This window comes from Eschscholzia californica, unplaced genomic scaffold (genome assembly GCF_041429995.1).
Source record: "Eschscholzia californica isolate CP2 unplaced genomic scaffold, dmEscCali1.0.p SCAF_5, whole genome shotgun sequence".
In the NCBI taxonomy this organism is placed as follows: domain Eukaryota; kingdom Viridiplantae; phylum Streptophyta; class Magnoliopsida; order Ranunculales; family Papaveraceae; genus Eschscholzia; species Eschscholzia californica.
The window spans coordinates 8335189-8355665 of record NW_028238472.1 but is presented as its reverse complement, the minus strand read 5'-3'; the positions used below and the strand labels follow the sequence as shown (position 1 = coordinate 8355665).

The 20477-nt window shown below is 33.6% G+C and overlaps 1 long non-coding RNA gene across 1 annotated transcript in view; it reads right to left on the bottom strand.

Annotated features, from left to right (window-relative positions):
* Positions 1 to 11444: 11444 nt before the first annotated feature.
* LOC147536782 (uncharacterized) overlaps positions 11445 to 20477 on the bottom strand; it is a 65824-nt gene continuing 56791 nt past the window's right edge. The window contains exon 3 of the long non-coding RNA XR_015225301.1: positions 11445 to 11769. This is a non-coding gene — a long non-coding RNA (uncharacterized LOC147536782). The remainder of the gene's footprint in view (positions 11770 to 20477) is intronic.

The following is a 20477-nucleotide window of genomic DNA, read 5'->3' as shown; positions in this document are numbered from 1 at the left end:
AAAAGAAAGATATATACTAAGTCTAGCTAGATATATAGATATAGAGTGAAAAAGTATTTGATTTGATTTCTTTTGGTTTGAGCAGTGTAAGGTAGTTGTTATAGCATGGTGGGTTAGCTCAATTGACCTCCCTCTCTCTCTAGATATGTTTCTCTCTCTATTTCTCTGACCACTCCCCATCCATTTTCTCAACCAACATTATTAAGAAAGTCTCTCACATATGTCATAGTACAATGTTCAAGGCATTATACATGGGTGTCAGGATTCCTTTCCTTTGCCTCCACGTTCCTTTGCCTCTCCTCTTATGTTGGTGTTATCATGCTTTCTACCATTTAATTAAAATCAAATTCATACTTTTCATTTCAACCACCCAAAGCCACCAAAGAAATCAAAACAAAAGAAAAAAAAGGGGTTGAAGAAATGGTTGATGGGTAGTTTGGTTAAGTGTGGGGGAGATCACTAGTGTTACTGAGCTTACACCATTTCACACCTATATTTTGCAAGGGTGGGTCGCCCCATTCTATGTAGTCTAAAGACGACATTACGATATGGATGTATTTACAAGTGTCTGGTACACTTCAAAGGTATACACGATTGTAACGTGCTTAATTGTCGTTTTTTATCACGATTGTAACTGAGTTTGAGTGAAAACTTTCACACCTACAATTTGTAAGGGGGGGGGGGGGGGGGGGGGGGGGCTCGCCCCATTCCATGTGATCTAAACATGACATTAGGATATGGATGTATTTACAAGTGTCTGGTACACTTCAAAACGTATACACGATTGTAACGTGCTTAACTGTCGTTTTTTATCACTCAAACTTAAACAATCGACAACATTCGTAAGAAATTGCTTTCTTTTTTGGTTGATGTCTTAATCAGTCTTTATTGACCTAATATAGGAGAAAGAGAAGCAAGTGAAAACTTACACTCTCTTGTAAAATTAGTACTTTTTGGAGGTTAGTTCTTGGTTGGTAATTGTTCAACTTTTTCGATTTTAACCTACTTTAGTTTATTGGTAAATATCAAACTTTTCTAATATTCTAACCTTGTTTTCGTTGGTAATTATCAAAGGGTTAGTCCTCATTTTTCCTTTTTCATAATGTTTAGTAAGGTATTCGAACCCATTTCATGACATGTACAACCTTTGCCTTTGTTTTATAGTTTCCTTTTGAAGGGTCAACAATCCATGTTCCTTCATCAGAGGGGAATGCTTTCTTTTAATTGACACTCTATTTCTCTTCCATAAGTTCCAAGGTTTAATAGGACCAGTGATCAGTACTGCAAGGTGACACCACATGGAAGGAAACACCAACAAAAACCAACCCTATCTTCAATACTGCTCCACCCATAAAAACAAAGAAGTAGATATAATTGAAACCCTTTCAACAAAAAAAAAAATGGTATAATTGAAACCTTGAAAACTGTATTCTTTATCCATGATTAAGATATTAAAACTTTGAAGATCTTACTTTCATATCTTCTCCACTAATGGGTCACATTAGTATACTGTCTACTGGCATGACTGAAAAAAACGAAGATCTGTGTGAAATTTTATTTGGGGCACTTCAATAATATAACATGTATTTTTATATTTTTTTATGAAACATATTAAACAAAAATTTTCTGCTTTGAATTACTTAAGATTCTTTAATATTTAGATAAATGTAAACGAGTTGTTGAAAGTGTTGAATTGGGTTTATATTCAATCCGTTTTTTTTTGAGAAATCGACTACAATCTACGTTAGTCGTTACAAGGCATTGATACATCATGAAGATGTGATGAACACGATAACTACCTATTTAAACCATAATGAAAGATGTCTAAAGCCCGACAACATGAAAGAGGTAAAGCCCGACAAATTTATTATATTATTTACTATATATATTGCCTAAAGCCCAACCTAAATTTATAATATTATTCAATCTGGTTTACGATCGGCAAAACCGCTTTCAGGAGTCCGACACGAAATTATCAGGGATGATCTTAAGGACTGACGAAGCTGGGTTGATCTCTACTGCCTTGTAGGTAGGGCTTCTACTGAAACTGGATATTCGTGTAAATTTCGGAATTAGAAATAGAGGCGGTAAGGCGGTGGGATTAGGGTTTTCACTGAGCTATATAAATTGAACCCCTTGTGATATCTATGTAATTTGTTCTTCGTTCATAATGAAAATCATCGCACCATTGTTCGCCGTTGAGTAGGTCTACTAAACCGAACAGATCTTTTGTGTGTTGTGTGATTGTTTGTTTTCTTTGCTACTTTTCTTAGTTACTTATTCTTCGTCATACTAATAATAATTAACTATGCATTTGGTGCTTTAAAAATACTTACAACAAAAAATTTACTAATCAAATTATATTCTTTCACAAAAAGTTAAACTTTGGTTCTGGAGTAGATTGTTGCGGAAGCGTTAAAAGTTATGGAATCCGCCATTAAAACTATAATAAAATAACTAAATAAACTGATAAAATAACGATAAAATTGATTAATAAAACTAAGGGGTGCTTTTTTATTTAATTCTGATTGATTTGAATTTGGCCTTCTTATTGTAAATCGCCTAAAAATGACATTTTGGGTAGGGACACGGTAATTCTTTCAATCATGGAGCAAAATTAATATCTCACATAAATTAGACTTACAAATTAGAAATGCCAAAAGAGAAGAACTAATATCCTCAAGAAATCGGGCTGACCAGTTTTAATTTCACACCTAATTTCGATCGTTAACAAAAAAAAAACTACATAAGTGATTGTTTTTTTTGCTTTATCAAATACAGAGAACACTTGCTAATTGCTTTGTCTTTAAAGATGATGCATAACTCAAATCTCAATATCATCATATTTTCCCTTCCCACCCCCACTCTACTGCAATACTTTGGCAGAGGTGATAGAAATTGAACTCTTCACTTCTTCTTTCTTTACCTAACAGTTCTGTTGGTAATGACCAAAATGTGTCATGGTAATTATCTTTTTGTCTTGTGATTTGAATATGACATGATGATGTGAATGCCAATCCCAAAAGTTAAAGTTAGATAACTTTTTCCAAAACAAAAGAATCTTGTGACTACTACTCCTAGTAAAATGTTGCACAATCAAAATTGAAAAATCTATTAACTACGTGCAAACACAATTACATTGATATATTTTCAGATATCAATTCTCTATATCACAAATGAGAATGTTCTATTTTGTTATTTTTTTCTTGACTACTGGTTCAAATTTATTTTAAGCAAATACATTGTACGGTGAAGATTTATCTATAATTAACTTACGACTAAGAAACTCTCTCTAATTTACCCTTAATGGTTTATATTATAAGGAAATTGAGATGGAGGGTTTGTGAACAAATTAGGTGCAATAAGGAAGGACCTAAAGCGAAATTGTATTTTCAAATCCCACTGCGCCAAGACCGCGGATCTTATCTCGAGAAGAGCTAATTCCATTCGAGCTCCCTAAAGCTACCCAACTCATCAAAATGGTCATGCAAAGATGATCACTTTTTAAAACGCCCCCCTAAAAACATAGTCTCATTTGCCCTTTCGGTACGTTTTTAGTTTTCATAAGAAAAAATTCGTATATTTTTTCCTGTTGAATAAATTGGGATGATGCTTCTTCTTAATGGGCCATAATAAAAAATTTACCTCCGACACACTTATAACTGCACGGGGTCAAAAGAATTGTTAAACAATCTCTCATGGACTTTGATAAGCTTTTTGCTGAAAAATAATTTACCTCGCTTCGTCTATAGACATAACGTTCTAGTTTATGGGCTATGGATTAAAGAGTCGTGGCCGATGTATACACGTATTGAGATTAATTCACTGAAAAGAAATGCTAAATGTAATAGGTACTTTTAATATACAAAGTCCTCAGATATACCTTTACCACGTATATGTAAACATAATATAGAAATTTGTTGTCGGAATTGAAATAAATAAATTTATTGATTTGAACAATGGATATCGTATCACATCCATCAACTCCGAACAAATATTAATTATTTTTCTTCTTTTTATTATTAAGACGAGTTTGAGTTGGAATCTTAACCACATTACATACTCATGGATGTAATCAGCCAAACAACCCATGCTCCATCTGCTTTTCTTGACTCAGTTTTTCCACAAATCTATTCAATTCTTGCCGACAAAGTATTAATTATCCTCCTAATCTTATGTTTACTTTAATTAGTCTTATTCTTAATTAGAGTGTCAATATCATTATTCAAAATGAAGAATCATTTTTAAACATAGTTCACTTCTAACTTTTTCTTTTTGGGAAATCCCTAGTGGGTGTAAGGTGCATGATTTGAAATTTCGTGCTATGATTTAGTATGTACTATCTTCTTCACATATAATAATACTGACATGCTGACATGATATTTAGGTTTTGCTTATGAATTATTAATCATTTTATGGGACCTTTATATTTAAGCCCAAAGGACCAAAACACAAAATGGCATGCCTTATTTACAAATCCAACAAGTTTCATTGAATTTTTATATCTAGTCTAAACGAGACAAAATGTGATTTTGGTGGATCAAATATTTTCGAATTGATTGTGTTTTTCTTTTAATAATTGTTTTTGGTTGAAATATTATTTTCTTCTTTTTTCTTCATCCGTCTTTGTCATACCCTGGCACGGGAAGAGCACATCAATTGGTTTATATGATTTAGCCCATCAATTTGGACCTCCCAAAGGGGTTCAATTTATATGTTTCTATAAAATTAATACACCTTTACGAAAAAAAATCCAATCAATCCATTAAAACTCCACTAATGACATGTTACTAATTTTTATAATTTTGGTTTCTACTCGAGCATTCGAAAAGTGTTAGAAATTATGAGAAAAATGCTTATTTCTTTTATCGTGTAATCCAGATCATCTGACAAGCACTTAGAGTTGGATTAACAAACGCTAACATTAATATAGCTGGAAGCAATTTTCAATAACTTTAAGAACATTAAAACTAATGATCAATGAGATAAAATGTATCGTCTGACCTACCTCTCAAAATTAATTCTTTTAATGAATAACACATGGGGTCTGAGAGATACTTTTTCAAATAGAGAAAGGGTATGGCCATGCTTACTCTGTTTGGACATGTTTGTTTTAAGATGTGAAATTGTCAAAAACTAAGGTTGAAGAGACATGCTTCCCTGTCTTAAGTGATTATTGTCTTTAATTTCAAATGTTATTTTGAGACATGAACTTTGGTTAATTAAATGAGGCTGAGTTTTATTATACTATATATATGTTTTCCTTTCATCTTTTCTTATCAAGAAATTCAGGTCCTTTTGATATGGGCGAAAATATTTGATGTGAAAATAAATTTTAATTTTGTGAGAAAAAAAAAACCAAAATTTTCTTGTATTTGGATAAAAAAGAGTCTGGTTTATTCAAATTTTAATTTACCAAACATGGATAGCACGATTGAAATAGAGAGAAAGTTGTACACAGATTGAGAGAGATATAGCAAGAAAGCAAGAAAGAGAAAAAGCCCAAGTTATTTAGAGATTGAGAGAGAGAGAGGGTGAGGTCCGAGAAGAGTGGCAGTTTATAGAGAGGGATTGTTACTGGATGAGGGAGGAACGAGAAATCGATTCTCACACTATTGTGGTCGAACCAAACACTGGAAAATCGTTTTTCGTAGAAAAATAGACTTTCTCACGTGATTTTCACGCCTACCTAACGGAGCCTTAGTATTATCCTTCCCCAATAATGTCCGATTACGAACATCCTATCTTTTAATCAAAGATTAGGAATGTTCTTTTTGCACTTACAAGTACGAAAATAACGTTATCTTTACTGTCTCTCCGATCTCTCTCTCTGATCTCTCATATCTCTTCGTCGGTATGCTACCATTGCCGATGTTTTGTCGACTAATCATCATTTCTTATACCTACCTTATTCTTCTCTCATATCCATCTTCTTTTTACCTTACCAACAACAATTCTGAAGTTCTCAAGCATTCCATGTGGTTTAGTCTAAAACTGACGTTCTCCAATCTCAAAGAAGGCCTCCTAATTTCTATAATTTTTTCCTATGAATTATCACTTGTATATCATTGAAGAATGCAAATGCAAATTCATAGGATGGATTGAACAAAATATCAAAAACGTTTGGAAGAAAAATTATTAAGTGAACTTACTAATTATAGAAGAATCATGAAGGGACCAAAGTTGGAATGTCATGTTGGCGGGACGCATACGAGAGAACGAAAATATAATAAGGATAAGACTATTTCGTACTTTCATATTAAAAAGTGGGGGCTTCACTAATTTTCAATTCAAATAGGAGGTATCTCTAATTGAACATAATTAGGAAGGGGGTAATACTAATTTTCCTTCTATTTTTATGTAGTGATTTATCTTTGTTTTTTTTCTCTTTAGGGAAGATATACATGTAGTTTTTTTTTGAGATAGATATACATGTAGTTGTTATATTTCTAAGAACCAGACTATGGATAGATAGATCCTTTCAACAAAAAAAAAAAAGAATAGATCTTGGATCAAATACTTTTGAAGGAGTTTGACGAAAATGAATGACAATATTCTGACACTACGAATCTAGACCGATTTTTTAATTGCACAGTCATGTTTCATTATAAAGACCGAACAACTATCACATATATTGTTGGGTTTGTATTCAAATCTGATTATAACAAGCAATAATGCTGACACCCTAAAACAATTATCGAATGAGTTATCCTTTTCTTGAAAGCAAACAAAGAAAGTGGTACATACTGAGCAAACAAAAATAAATAAATATAGTGGTAGAACATAATGTCAAAAGCGAAAAAAAAGATTTATTTGAAAACAACCACTAATATGTCGACTGTTAACCAAAAAAAAAACACTAATATGTCGTAAAATTAAACATCTCAAGTGGGAACACTAATGTACGTTAAGAGGATCGATAATCACAATCGAAATTGGATAAGTATAACTTTATTGTCATTAATCAATGTTATCCTCTTATGGTTTGGTTATCCTACAAAATTCATATTGATTTTATGTTATTAGATAGTGTAGATTAAAATTGTACCAAATTATTGGTCGGTTCTCTTCTAAGTATTGTAATAATACTCGTATTAATCTTATCGAGTATTTCAACAAAAAAAATTATTGGTCGTTAAGTAGAAAACTTCATAAGTACGATTCTAGGGGATGGAAATCGACCCTCCTATTCTGACGAAGGAGAACATGTCATTCAATAGAGAGCTTTTGTCATCGTATGCTTTTGTTGTTTTCGATAAACTAATAAAAAACTTGAGTTACTATAAAGTAATTTTAAATATGTTCAATAGTGTTTTAGTGGTACTCTAGGTGAAATTTAGAACAAAACAAAAGCTACATAATTGAAGAATTGACAGGATTGGTTGAATGGAGGATGGCCTATAAGAACATATCCACCAAGAGAGGGCATGTTAGAAGGAAGAGAATAAAGGTAAAAATAAAAGAAAGCACTAAACATCAAAGACTTCCACCAAACCAAATTGAATTTAAAGCTACTCTAGAAAAAAATAGAAAAGGTCTAATTCCTCTTGTAATAATGGAGTAGTGTATGCCTTTTAAATCCTATTTTAGATTCCAACATAAGAGAGCTACCCACTAACCAATCCTTTAAAGATTATTATATGATTCTCAAAAATCAAAGATAACTTCATATAGCAATTGAGAGCATGACTTCTCTATCTAAAAAATGAGTTGAAAAAAAGCAAAAGTTGGAGAGAGAGAGGATGAAATCATTTGAAAACTACATATTCCATTTTGATGTTCCTTGAAAGGTAGAAGTGTAAGAAATATTGAAAGTGAGCAAACAATAGGATAGGTTAGTAATCTGAAAGTATCTTTCAGGCTAAATGACAGCCCTAACTTGTCCCCAAAGGACCTACTTTTCCACCTAAATAGATGTTTTTGACTACCCCCTCCATTAAGAGTTTTTCACCCTTGTCTAACCTGGAGAAAATCAAGATTGTGATTTGGGTTTTGACTAAAACTGTGATTTGACCTAGAAAAGTGTTCACATTTGGTTACTTCGCTTGGATTTGAATCAAAGAAGTATCACACACAAAGATATTATATAATAGTTGGAAATTTCAAATGAATATAAATGATTATAATTTTTAGGGTAAGTACATAGAAAATATGGAATTTGATGTTTAAACATTTTTTAAATTAGTGAATTTGGTAAGAGAGAAAATGCTAAGAAAGGTTACAAGAAAAGAAAAGAAAAGAAAAGAAAAGAAAAAAAATTTGACGGTAAATCATAACAGTCTATTACATTTTAACTAATTGCTCGACCATCTCCTAGTAAAATAATTCAATGTAAAATCTCTAAAATATTGATATAGGAACTTAGGAAAAGACTATCGTCTTAATCCGAACTACAATATGAAGTTATCAAGAAATTTGATAACATTAAAACTTCAATATTAAATATGAAAGAAATAAGAAAAATATGATTTGTAAAATGAATATTTAAGAATAAAACATTGGAAAGAACAACTACAATAATGCAGGGCAGTCTTTCAAATTACTAATATTGAAACACATCTTCCACAATATATTTACAAAATCAAGGAAGGTCATATCTTTTTCAAATCTCATTGGGCTTTTGTACTTGACATGAACTTGGTTATGCCATTTGACAGAGTCAAACCTAATAAATCCAGTTATATTTTGTGGTACCTGCTTATAAAAATTTCTACCAAGTACACTAGAATTTCTACTAAGAAAATTCCATAGGCACCACAATCACCCCCTGAGAGTTTTTATCAGTCTTGGGGCGCATATAGAATTTTTAGGCCCCCAGATTACTGAACCTAATATTTACCTCCGGGAAGTGTTAAGGGGAATTTGGCCACAACTCCCTAAGAAATTAGGAATTTGGTTAAAAAAAATTCATCAAACTTTTTTAGGCTTCACCTCCCTGGTGGCAATTAGATAATTTTCAATGACAGTGAAAAGACCAACCTAACCCTAATTTAAATAATCACACTTTCTTTCTCTCTTTCTCTCTAACCCCACAACAGTTTCTCTCCCTCCATCTCTCTCTAACCCCACGACAGTTTCTCTCTCTCTCGAACCTCACTACCGTTTCAGTTTTACAATTTGATTAAAGTTAGGGTTTACCACAACTTCTTTAACCTAATTACAAGATATACTTCTTCAATCTCAATGGTATTTGACTTCTTCAATCTCAATAGTATTTGATTAAAGCTAGGGTTTCGATTTCCAAGATAGTAGTATACAGTGAGATGGTGTTTTTCTTACAACTTTTTTGTTAGATTCATTTGTCTAACCAGCATGAAATTAGGTAGTTTAAATGATGCACAAGAGCTGCTCGACAAAATGCTTCAATGAGCTTGCAAACACTTTGCACTGCCTTGCAAACATCTTGCAGAGGCTTGCAAGCACCTTGTTCTATTTAATTTATGTTCTATAATTAGACAATCCTATAATATCTTTGTAAGGTTTATAATCTCTTGACTAACCATAAAATTCTTTTGATGGACAATATAGGTAAAGAGGATACAAACAAAAAATGAAAGAGATCAAATGCTAAAGCGATCGTAATAAGAAAATTATCAATTCGGTCGAGCTTAAATGAATTATGCATCTGCATATCCGAACTGAAGGTTCAAACTGAGTATTTGTTTTCATGTTTGTCATTACAATTAGTTTTAAATAGATTGCATACTCATTGTCTTACAAAGTCCATGCAGAGCCTTGCAGAGTCTTTGCAAAGCTTTGCAAAGTGATTGCAAAGTCTTGAAAACTTCATGAAAACTAAGTATTTGTTTTATATTGTAGATGTCTGTCTTATTATGCTTACAATAACAACAATTCACGTCCAAAACCTCCTTTACGAATAACGAGAATGCAAGTAAACTGTCCACAACAATTAGAAACTTCGTAAGTATAAAATCATCATTTTTTTATTATAGCAAATAATACTTTTGGTTATTTATCAACTTATTGACTTGTCTTTCCTTTACAGAGTCGATTGTGTTTTATACGTAGGCCAGATTATTTCAAATATTACGGAGTGTGGTGATATTGAAGGAATGCAGATCAAACCATCTCATGACAAAATTTAGAGGAAAGATAGTTGTTGATATAATTTCTGATGAGAATTATTGTTGGTCAAAAAAGAGAAAAAGTTTGAAGTAGTCCCTTGGATATGAATATTTTGATGAATGAATGAATATTTTTGTTAATTGGTTGGATATTATAATTACATTTTTGAACAATATTTGTGTCTTTTTATTCTCATATTGTCTTTACATGTTTTAAATAGATTGCAAACTCCTTGCACTGCCTTGCAAAGTGGTTGCAGTGTCTTGCAAAGTGATTGCAGTGCCTTGCAAAGTGATTGCAGTGTCTTGCAGTGTCTTGCAAACACCTTGCATAGCCTTGCAAACACCTTGCATAGCCTTGCAAAGTACTTGCAATGTCTTACAAAATTTCAAATTCTAAAGTTACATACTTTTGTATGAATTTCTTTGAAAATTTCTTAAAAAAAAACGAGGGCAGAACCCCCGAAAAAAGAAAGTCGACAATAATTACAATATAAAAATACATATAAATTTCTCAAAAAAAAGGGGGCTAAAATGAAGACGAACATGATGTGAATAAATTTCATGGTTATTTCAAGTGATTTTGATCAATAATGAGAAAAGTTTCCAAAGTTTTGCTAGAACTTGGAAAACATTTGCAAACGCCTTGCAGACACCTTGCATAGCCTTGTAGACACTTTGGATAGCCTTGCTGATGCACCCGAAAAGGTTGCACACCCAAGCGGACGTATCAAGTAGTAATCCGGCAAAGTCGGGATCGATCCAAGGATAGAAAGGTAGTTTGGATATCGAAGGGTCTTATCCCTCGGTCTAGATATTAAAAGCTAACTTAGACTAAAAAGGAAAGAAACAAAGATAATGGGGGTATTTGATCGAATAAGTAAACAAGAGAAGAAACACAAATAAAACTAAGTAATATATGTAAACGGACGAGAGAGATTCGAGAGAAGTGTCGGAGGAAACAAGAGTCGGGAGACGATAAGACTCGATTCGGGCAACAAATAAGTGAGAGAGGTGTCGAAGTCCGGGAATCCATAATGATAAACCTACGAATATGTGTAGTCCGATTTGATGTGTCGAGGTACAATCGATATTCGACTCCTAAAGTAGATGTATCTAAGTACTATGTATATCCGGAGATCATACTTAGTCAAACAAACGTCTAAATTGGTTAATCCCGAGTCATCGAAAGTGTCGTCTAGTCGCCTAACTATGTGAAGTGCATGACAAGACACATGAAATTATGACTTAGACTACGACCGACATCGAATACTTCGTTTCGTCTATTAACTATGCGAAGTGCTTGACAAGACACATGAAAATACGATCAAAACGATAATCGAAATAAATGAACATCAATTTATAATCAAAACATCAAATCATATTAACATAATCACGAATTCATCACGTTTCATCTCATATAATTGACGCACTAAAGTTAGCTAAACATGGTGATTAAATAAGAAATTGAAAGAAGATGATGAGAGAATCCCCCTTTTTCGATGTGGTTCGAGGCTAAGATCGTCGGAAAATATGAGTCTTTAAGGTGCAGCCGATCTCCCCTTAGCAAATTCTGGGTTCCCCATAGCGACCACCATCATCTTCTCCATTTAGAACATAACCTCCATTAAAGCTAACCCTAGCTTTCTCTCTCTAGAAATTTCTTGTCCAAAATCAAATCAAACTACATGGGAAGCTAGCCAAGATGATGGGGAGCAAAAGCCCTAAGGTTTCGGATCAAAAAAGTTTCCGGAAGACTCATTAAATCCGGCCAAAGTATGCATGAAAAATCTGGCCAAATCCCTAGATCCGGCCAAAGGGTGCTGTCCCGAGCCTTGCAGCCGCGTCCTTAGTCATGTCCCGAGCTGCAGGATGCATCCCGTGAAGATCAGAGCATGAGAAAGCTTCCCGAGCGTGCTCCACAGCTGCTGGTCCGAGCTGCTGTTAATGGCTGCCCGAACAGCAGCTCCCGTGAAGCACAGCCCGTGTTGTTGCTGTTGCCGTGCTCTGCTGTTGCGGTGCTCTGCTGTTGCGCCCGTGCTGCAGCTCCCTCGTCCCATGCTGCTATGCCGTCCTGAGAACCGATTTCTCGAGCAGCTCGAGCTGCTGCCGGCCAAGGCTAGGCCGGCCGGCCTAGCTTGGCCGGATCTTCCTCCTTTCTTCTCTCTTTTCTCTTCAACCTTCAAGTTCTCAAGAACCCTAGAGTTCCTAGCCTCCTCTTTCTCTCTCCTCCTTCTTTCCCAAGCTTGAAGATGATGAATAGTGTCTTTGACCCCTTTTCTCTAACTTGAGTCAAACCCTAGACTTAGTCAAAGTTTGACTAAGTCTTTAGACCATTTCACCTTGGACCCTAAAGAGGTGCCTCTAACATCTCTAATCCTTTTCTTTGTAGGCTTTTGGTTTTTCTTTGGGTTTGACTTTGATTCCCAACTAGAAGCAAAGGAGAGTGCCTTCAAGAAAAGGCTTTGGCTTCTTTCTTTCATATCTTCCCCGTCCGAACTCCGAATTGAATTCCGTTTTCACCGTCGGACTCGTCATTGACTCCACTTGTCATATGATTTGCTTGAAATCTTTTTCTCTCGTTTTCGGCACATGAAATGATAGTGACTATTCGTTCCTTTTATTCTGGTTTACATGTTTATCTCCAAAAATGATACCTAACAAGAAAAACACATAAAATATTATTGATAACACTCGATAAGGACTAATTAGTCTAAGTTAGCCTCTCCAAATGTGACATTTTCGTGTCACATCACTTGCAAACACCTTGCAGAGCCTTGCAAACACCTTGCAAAGCCTTGCAAACACCTTGCTGAGCTCTAGCACCATCTTTTTATATTTCTTCAAAAAACTTTCAAAGCTTTCGTGAAATTCCCAATTTGAACATAAACACCTATCATGATTATCGAAGAAGAAACATTTCTCACAGACATTTCATCAAACAACTTTATAGCTATTTCAACCAACCCAAATATTGTATACCAACTAACATTGCATTCCGAGCTACAACATCTCTTTCAAGCATTTTATCAAACACATTCTTTGCATCAACTATACTTCCACAACTTCCGTACAAATCCAACAAGTAAGTTTGAACAAAACATCAAAACTGACAAAACATCCGAACTAACTTAGTAAAAAAATAACTTCATCACTAAAAATCCAAAAATTGGAAATTACAACTTTCTCTCTCTAAAATTATTCACCAAAAACTTAACTCAAACCCCTCAAAATCATCTTCAAACAACAAATAAAGAGATTTAATCACCAAAACCTAAAATATATTGATGATCTTATAGCAAGAATCGACTTCAACCAGCTCGACGAAATCGCCAAATAACCCACGGTCGTTTCTCTCTTTCAGTCGTTCATGTTTATTAGAATTTGAGATTCTAGGGTTTCTTGGTATTTTTAGATAAACAAAGGGTATATTTGACTTAGAAAATAAGAGTCTTTAAAATTGTCCTTTAAAACTATTTTTAAAACTTACTTGGGTCCTAGCTAGTTAAAAAGATGGGTTGTCTTTTTAACAAAAAAAAACATGTTAGGCCCAATTTCCTGAAGTGTTGAACCCCCTCCCAACTCGAACAAATTTTAGGGGCACATGTGATAAAGAGACGCTATCAAGGATGGGAATTTGGTCAAAACTCCCTGCAAATTTTTTGTTTGGGCGAAAAATGATCACTCATTTTTTTTTATCTTCAGTTCTCAAGGTATTTTTGTAATTTGCAACTGCTTGGACCTGGTAGCAAGAGGTTTGCAACTAGTCTGCGAAAGGGTTGCAGCTGATTGAAAAAGGGTTGTAAACAACTGCAAAACTGTGATGCCCAATGCCTTAATAGTTACCGATATTTTTCCCACTTGCGACAGCTCAAGCCCAAGCCCGTTCGTACGAAGTTTTGTTCTTAGCGAGGGTTCCACGAGCCCACCAAAAAGCCTTGACACTTAATAAGTTTGAGCATTCACCTATAGCTTAAGCTCCGGTCAACGCTCAAGCTTAGTAAGTGGTAAGGCCTTTTGAGTAGGCTCATGGATCCGTCACCAAGAACAAAATCCCGTACCTATGGACTTGGTATGAAGTGACTAAAGCAGTGACAATATCGATAACTGCTAAGACTTGGGGCGTCACACAAATCATGCCCAATTGTTGGATCTACCAAATGCTATTGATGGTCAGGGAAAGCTATCATTGTGGAATGTTTTATTCCAACCAGTGCAGTCAATCCATACTCTTCTTTGGGACGAGCACTACATTTGCGAGCAATTCTGGATGATGAGTCTCTCTGATCACTCCAGAAAAGTTTTCTACTTGTCTGGCTATCTGTGCCTGCTTTTTCGGTGCGTAATATCTTTCCTTCAGCTTATCAACCTGATGCCTTGGATTTAAATTCAATCTGTGGAAAATCACAATAGAATCCGTATTTAGTACTTCGTCAGTGTTGAGGGAGAAGATGTACCTATAGCTCGATCCTCAAGAACTTTGTCAGTTTTTGTTGTTCGGTGTCCGTCTGGGTGTTGTTCGCATAAGCACTTTGTCTTTGAAGTCCTGATCTGCACTGACACCATCATATATTCTGAGATAGTGTGCTCCGATTTCTTTGCCATTACAACCTTTGTCGATGTGTGTCTAGGCTCAACCTCATCAATTATAGCAGGGTTTGCTTCTTTGACTTCTTCTATGGCTGCTGGACTCTGCTCCGATAAATTATTTTGATATGCTCATTGATTACAGTTCCTAACCATTTCATTTCTCCAAATAAATTATTATTTTTCTAAACCATTAGCTATTCGGTTACGTAATCAATCATTAATCAAATAAGCATTTGTTTATCTCTTTCTTTGTGAGAATACGGGGTTGCTAGCTCATGCATAAAAGTTAAAAGGAGAACTAAAAAGATTGATCTCCCTCTCGTTTCAACAAAAAAAAAAAAAAAAACTACCTCCCTCTAAAGTTTAGTATTATAATAAATAATTTTAACTTTATTCTTGTTCACATTCATAATTTGGTTTACACGTTTTAGAAGTAACATCATTAACTTTAAAATGTATCTGTACTTCATATAATATCAAAAATACGAGAAAAAAAGAAAACGGGATAATTTCTAAAAAAGAAATAGAGAAACATTCTTGTAATGTATCTATACTTAATATAATATCAAAAATACGAGAAAAAGTCTTTTGACTACATATTTAGCAAATTATACTGAGTATGTCACTGCTTCATTATCTATCAATTAAGTTAAATATCATCTTAATTTTAGGAGTAACTAGTCCACGGTCTCAGTTACTGTCTCCTCTAGGATTTATTTCATCATCAATGTGCATGTCATACTTATATATATATATATATATATATATATATATAGTATTTCTTTTTATTATTATATTTTGGGAATTTCCTTAGCAATACCACAATAAAATAAAAATAATATCCAGTGGCGATAGACAAATATAACTTACTAATCATGGACTTTCGTACATGTATAGTTAAATAAAACCAAATCTTTCATAAATGATAACCCAATTTTCCTTTGACACGAAGGAAAACAAAGAAGATGTGGTCCAACTTTAAAATAATGCAATATGAGGTATAAATACAATAATAATAAAGAGGTAACCGTCGGACCAATGCATGTAATAAGCTTTCTTTATGAAGTCATTATGACAAGTTCATTTTTATTTGAACAAACTTTAGGTTCGAATCAATATATTTGTTTATTTAATCACAATTTCAAGTTTTTGGTATATCTATAATATAAGAATAGGTTTGATGATCTGAGTAGAATGCAAGTAATACTATAACATACTAAACTTATGTTTAGCACGACCATATGAATAAATCTTTAAATTAGTACGAAAACTTTATACAAAAATCCCTTGCTTGACTTTTGACAAGCACTCAAACTCTTTTATCATAGTTTAGGTCTTTTTCTAATCTTGTTTTTCAAAAAAAAAAAGTCGGCCTTCTTAATCATAATTATTGGTTCAACTTTAACCCATTGAAATGTGGTAAATACAATTAGTCAACTTCTAATATTTTCCTATGTAATCACTTTTTATATTCATCAAATTTCATCATAAAGCTTGTATAATTCTTTGTTGAATTTTTGATGGACCCACAAATCAAGTGCATTTAGTTGTCCATTTGGCCCAGGACTGCTTATTATTATGACAAGCCGCCCTAGGGCTACTTTTATTGCATTTTGTTTTCACATATATCTTTTTAAGTTTCTAATGTTAATAAAGCAGCTAAAATAGAAGTTATCAATAATATCTATTTCGTTAGTAAGGTTAGACATTAAAATCAATGTTAGTAAAGTTAGACATTAGAATATTTCAATAAAAAATCTGAGTTGAAAATTTCAAAAGATTTGTATAAATCATGTTTTTTTATTATTAGTAACACGAAGAGCTTAATTAGAACACTTGAGACTTGTGAAATTATGAAGGTAGGACACTTATGAGTTGTAAATCTTCTTGATTCTTGATAAGAAGAACTATAGGGTTGAGTCTTGAGTTGGAGTTGTTTAACATTAGATGGCCAAGATAATTACATTAATTCTTACATTATATTTACAGTATATGTGAATAAAAACGCTACGAAAAGGTCTCAACAATACTTCATATACTTAGTAATGAAGAAATGCTTCTTGCCATGAATATATATTTTAGACTTAAACCTACCATTGACAATAATATTCCAGCCAGCACCGATATTTCCTTGGGTGTTTCGTGTACTTCCAACAATTGAAAACTCAAAGGTTTGTACCTACCTAAGTTCTTTTTATACTCTCACTAGGTGGGGCAGCCTATCATGGGTTACGGGGGTGCGCGGGCACAAGCAACCCGAACAACTTTTTTCTCCTATTAGTTGTCAAAACAATAAAAACTTCGTCACGCTAATACAGTTTCAGCTTCGAATTAATGATAGATTTCAGTTTTGTTAGGTGGGTTGTTTTTATTTATCTAAATTTGTTTTAGTGTCTATCTAAATAGATATTGGGAAATGATAAAGTTACAAAAGATTTTGACAAAAAAAGGTTCCCAGCTGATGTGGCGGGTGTGGTTTCAAACTTTGACCAAATCTAGGCGTTGAGAGATGAAAATCACAACCGCCACATCAGCTGGGAACTTTTTTTTGTCAAAATCTTTTGTGATTCTAGCATCTCTCATAGATATTTTGTATTTTTTTTTTGTTGAAGTATATTTTGTTATTTGTGATTCCTTAATTTCATCATCATCATCTTTTTATGCTTGGTATTTGATATTGTGAGAAAAGTCCCACATGAGAGAAGGGGTAACTAACAATAACGAATATAATGTATATGACATCTTCACTTATTGCCAATTGGTTTTGAGTTGGAGAACCACAAACTTAACATGGTATTAGAGCTAGGCCCACACGTGATATACTTAAAAGTCACACGTGCTCCACACGCGAGGGAGCGTGTGAGAATAGTCTCACATAAGACGAAGGTTAACCAGCAACCAGAAATATAATGTATAGGTCATCTCACTCATTGTCAATTGGTTTTAGTTGGATAACCACAAACTTAACAGATATACGTGTTGTGGAAAATAATATTTCATTACATGGCGTATTGCGTGTGCAATGTGGTTAGGTGAATTTGTTAACAAGGTAAGTATCGGGTGAGATAGAATTACTGATGTAGTGCATTCGAAGGGTTTGAAGTCTTCTTCTTCGTTGGCCTTTAGCTATTGGTACTAAATTGAGAACCCCTCTGTCAGAGACGGATACAAAATTTTCACTTAAGGGGTGCGGATGTAAATACCGAAATAAATTTTTTTTCTTGTAAACACAATAAGTAACAAAATACTTGTAGTCATTAATTATTATAATACATCAACGATTAAAACGCAATTGACCTCTACGAGAGTTCATGTTTTGAAATGTTCACATAATACACTCATTGTCAATTTCACTAATTTTTTTTTTCAATAAAGATCACTAAACTATCACTCAGTCACGAATCACTCATCTTGTTTCTTAAGCATGTTTTGACTAGTTTCATAGTTGAAAAAGCGTTTTCAACGGAGGCAATTGCAACCAGCAAAGTTAGTGCTAAAGTGAGAAACATACAAACTAAATGATATGTTTTATATCTCTTAGTTTCCACCATCGTTCTAACAAGAGCTCCAATCTCATCTAAATTTGAGAAATCATCATTGTCAAGACTAATGAAATGTAATTATCAAACTGAGAACTAAGTAGCATATTGTCAAGACTACTGAAATCTGACGGATAAAATTCAGCAAGACGCATCAACTTACTTTTGTCGAAAAGCGCAAAACTCTCGATGGACTCAAACATGCCATACAACGAAGCAACTCATTTTTTTCTCAGTAAAACGAGCATTTAGTTCTTGAAGTTGCATATCAATAACGGTAAAAAAATCTCCACTTGGTAGTGATAAAAGTTTGTAATTTGTTGTGCATTCCTCCTGCTTCTCCATTGAACTATGTGTGAACCATTAAGATCAACAATTTCAATATTATGTTTTTCACAAAAAAATAGAAACACTCGAAACCAACGACGACCACCCATGGTTTCGTGCATATTGGATTCTAGCTTTTGATGATTCAACAAAATCTATCGCAATCACAAGATCTTCCTCTTTTGTTTGTAATATTTGTGACAAATCATTTGTTATTACCAACAAAAGCTTCATCAAATGTAAACAAAATACATACTCAAAAGTTTGCATCTTGGATAACAAATCTATTGCTTTCATTTCTCAACAAAAAAAAAATCTATTGCTTTCATCTTTTCTTTTTAAGGTTTAGAGTAGTTGAATTGAGTTTTATGAAAATTTAGGATAGTTGACTTGAATGAATTCAAAATATAAAAATTAAAAAACTTAAAGGTGCATATCGTGGGACTCGATCTCACAACCCCAAGCTCCCACTCGTCTAGGGGATAAGTCTGACTGCCCATTTTATTTTAGAGATTTGGTTGGGAACACATCCGACGGATGTTATAAAATCTTTTTATGTAAATAAACTAAAAAAAGAAGGGTATCTATGTAAATTAGTCAAAATTGGTTAGAATAACCACTACCCACATATTTCTCTTCTTATTTTTTTCCCCCAAAGATTACATCTTAGAAAGTACCAATTTTCTCCACTTTATAGTAGAAAATCGCGAGAAACTAACCCACTCTCCCCGACTAAGTTGTTTTAATATAATAGATAATAATAATATACACATATATATAAAAATTACATAAAATGTTTAAGAAGAGATTCGAACCCACGACCTTATGCTGAAGGCCGAAGTCTAACACGCGCCATCACCACCAAGCTTGGCAACTCTTCATGTCATAACCATACATCATAAGTTATATATATTTATAAACACCTACATTAAAAAAAAAATTACTACTACTACTACTATTTTTTTCGAGAGGATCCAGGCCCCCCCCCCCCCCCCCCCCCCATGGATCAGCCCCTTGTAAATGATTATTATAGTCTGATTTAATCAACTTCTTTTTTCATAGTGGTTTCCAACTAATGCTTTATATTTTTGTCTATTGTTTGGGTAATATTTTTTAATCCCTCGTAAGTTGTAATATCGAGAGTTAAAAACTTTTGCTTGTTTAGATTAATTTTTTGAACTAAGGATTTCTGCACGGATCTTTCCTAACTTTTGCATGCATTCTTCACGAATACTTGGTCGTTGTTGAGCTCTTTATCTGGTAAGTTTTGACTTTTCAACCATCTTCCTGCCATCCATCTCATTAACCAACTCCATCCTCATAGGATTATTCAGGTGCATGAAGGTTGGGTTGCTAGATTTTGAAGAATTCTTCATCAGTTGGGGGCTTGGGGCAAATTGATTTCATTACTTAGTTTTGCTCCAATATATTCCACCCATTACATACTATTATCTCAATCTTCTCCGGCCTGTTATTGAAGAAAATATAGAAATCCCCATAAAGAATGGGACGGCCATGAATCCATGATTGAGGGATATATACGAAACTGATGCCAAAGATGGCTCAATAATATAGAGAGTGAATAGTACGAGAAATGAGAAAATTCAAACATAAAAAAGACTAGTCATGTATTTCACAATTATAAATAGTGTTTCATTATAAACAACGTTAGTGCAACTATGACAACTAGATATGACGTTAATACTTGTAAGAATCACGAAAGTGAAATTTTCCAGAAATGCAAACTATGATTGATAATCTCTACTGATAGTTAACATTATTAAGAACATAAAAATTCATTTACAGAAAAGGGAATAGTTTTTCGTTAGTGAGTCTCATTTTCGTTAAGAACATAAAAATTCATTTACTTTATTTGAGGTAAAAATTACCAAGATTTTGTGAATTTGGTACAACTATACGTAATATCTACCGTTTA